Source organism: Limulus polyphemus, unplaced genomic scaffold (genome assembly GCF_000517525.1).
Source record: "Limulus polyphemus unplaced genomic scaffold, Limulus_polyphemus-2.1.2 Scaffold2480, whole genome shotgun sequence".
NCBI classification, from domain to species: Eukaryota; Metazoa; Arthropoda; class Merostomata; order Xiphosura; family Limulidae; genus Limulus; species Limulus polyphemus.
Window position 1 is genome coordinate 69,143 of NW_013668090.1, and position 3,047 is coordinate 72,189.

The 3,047-nt window shown below is 32.2% G+C and overlaps 1 protein-coding gene across 7 annotated transcripts in view; it reads left to right on the forward strand.

The window, feature by feature from the left end:
* Nucleotides 1–3,047, forward strand: part of LOC111087693 (MCM domain-containing protein 2-like) — a 97,644-nt gene that overhangs the window by 5,360 nt on the left and 89,237 nt on the right. The gene's annotated exons all lie outside the window — the stretch shown is intronic.

The following is a 3,047-nucleotide window of genomic DNA, read 5'->3' on the forward strand; positions in this document are numbered from 1 at the left end:
GAGTGGCGTGATACTAGTCACGTGACCTCGCTGACGCAACAATATGTTTAAAGATAAACTTTATACTTACAAGTTGTTGTTTTGAGGAATAAGTTTATACATTGTGGATTTAGTTTTATTAAAATTACATATCAGTTACTATTTTATGATATGAGATACCTAATCAAACGGTAAAAATTATCAAATAGGAATATTCAAAGAATGGTTTATTGTGTATATATAAATTGTATCATTTGTTTTTGATGAGTATGATGGCTTTTCCCAGTTTCTGGTAAGATGATATATTAATCTTATAATGGTTTAAGTATTTCTTAAGTATTGCTTTCAATTAATTTATTGTTATAGCTTTTTCTGGGTACATCAATGACTTCTGTTTTACCCTTTTAAGGTTTTGTTTATTTCATGTTGTTAACTAGCTCAATTTATTCGTTATCAGTTCTTAGATCACTATTTCTTAGAGCCTTCTTCATGATTTAACATTATTTAAATCCCTATAAATCTCATTTGTGTTTGATGTAACAGTTTATCTTATTTAGAGTTTCATACTTATTTTCAGTTAAAGAACTAACTTGCATTATGTGATAAAACCTATATCTTGACCAGTTGAGAATTGCAGATTTGACCAGTATTAACTGTTTATCAATCACATATTATGTTATATAATAGATTACTCCCTTTGTTGTGGTAGTATGTTTTCAACACTATAGGAAAAAAAAAAAAAGAAAGAAGTCCTGGAAAGCTGAACATTTTCAAACTTTCTTTTATAGTGGCAAAGGTTTCTCTCTTATTTAATAACTTTTTAGGTCTGATGGCTTTGTTAATTTTAGGTAGTTGAATTAACAAGATCTTATTAAAACATATTTAAATGAACTTTTTACTGTGATACATATATACAGGGTAGTTATAAAGAAAGTTTTACAGTTCAGCAAGTCTTATCTCACAAACACTATGACATAAAAAAGTAAAACTGCATAGGAATGTTAAGGATATTGTGAAGATGTAAATGCCACAGTAGTCACATGTTGCTACCAGGGGTGCTACTGTGTTTTCTTTTACATATTTCACTTGGGATAAATGGGTCTGTTGATTGCAGGGAAGCTCATTCAACCAACATGAAATTGACAAGTGTGTAGAGAGGTGAACTAGTGAAATGTTATTACAATAAAGGATGCAATGCTGAGGAAGCTTTCAAGGAAAACCACAGAGGGTCTTGTTCTAATGTTGCTGTGTGCAAGTTCGTAACAAAAATTTGACAGGTTGAACTTGTGATAAACCACTTACCAACATCTACTGAAATTATAACTAAACTCAGCCATGCTATAGCTGAACAAGCCAGCAGAAGTGCACATGGGTGCAGCAGTAGGGCTAGTTGGTTTAATTGATTAATCAATATAATTGGTTACTTATGAGCAGCAATTACATTGATATGTGTTAAATAAACTAATCAGTTAATCAAAATTATGATTAAATAGAGTAATCAAAATTAGTATTTCTGATTATTACTGTTTTTGATTATTCCAGCAATCAATTAATCAAAATTCTGATTATATCAATTTTCACAAAAATAATTAACTAACCAAAATTAGGGATTATGATTATTACTATTTTCAGTTATTCCTATTTTCCAAGTAATTGAAATATTCCCATCAACCTTGCTTGCCTTGTTATGGGAAAGCTACTAAGACTATTTACCATTATCATCAACTTTGGACTAGTGACTAAAGGGAAGGCAACTGGCTGGCAGCACCCACCACTAACGTTTTAATATTTTGATTGTACATACTGTGGTTTGAGGAACACTGTACTAATCAGTTAATCAAATGTAATCAGCCACTGAGGACATTGATTAGGCAATAACAATAATTGCCCAACTATATATAGCAATGCATGTTATTTCACCTAGTGTCTCTATTTTCCAATTTCAGCTATTCATAAGGCTCTTAGGTCAACTTTGCAAGTGTTTCTTTACAAACTTTATCATACTTAAGCACTAAAGGAGATGGATTTAACATGACATGTTGAATTTGTGCTGCAGTTCTTGGCAAGACTGAAATTATCAACACGTGCAGACAGCATTATTTGCTCAGAAATTAATCCACATTTAGCATTTCCTACACATCTCAATGATGCTAAGGGTGACAGTGTTGTGTGTTTCTGAGCTGACTTTGTTATTGGACCCTACATCTTTGAAGAACCATCAGCATGGCCTACAAACCTACATAGTCAAAGCTGCATGGTAACATGTGATACTAAAAACCATCATGATTTCCATACTGTAGCAGTGAAATGTGATAGGTACTACATGTTTTATGCAGGATGGTGCTCCCTCCACATATTGGTTACCATTTCAAACATGTCTTGTGTTAGGTATATATGACTGTTCATTTCAAGATTAATATGAGAGTACTACTTAACTTATTGTGTGAGTGTTAAAGGAAGTTATTTTTAGAAGCCATAGTTATAGCCAGTTTACTTACATAACTGTTTACAAATCATTTGTTGCATAGTTCATTGTTGTGAACTGATGTCATGTTACTTGAATCTTCTGAACTTTTCTTATTGCTTTAAGTGAGTATTGTTACATCACACTATCTCGTAGTTTGTAAAAAGTTCTAGGCCTCAGTCGGCCAATATATATACATATATAGGCGACCAAGTTAGTGCAAGTAAGTTAAGTTAGTGAAAGTGAAGTTAGACTGTTCAATTGTCAGTTTAGCTATAATGAGCAATTTCTAAAGTGAGTCTTACAGCTTGATTGTAACAACAGAATAGAAAAGAATAATTTGTCTTGTCAAGGGGGTGTTCTAAAGTACCTGAACTCACCTGTGTGTACTTTGATGAAAAAGAAACAATTATTTAAAGCTCTGGATACAACTGTGATAACCAATAATAAACCTCAGTGGACAAGGTATATATATATATATATATATATATATATATATATGTTAGTCGAGCGCTAAGTTATAGTAACAGATAGTTAGATCTGCTGTACGGCCGAAGGACGGAGTGTACGGTACGAAGCAGAACTAGCATAGGAATAGTTAAGG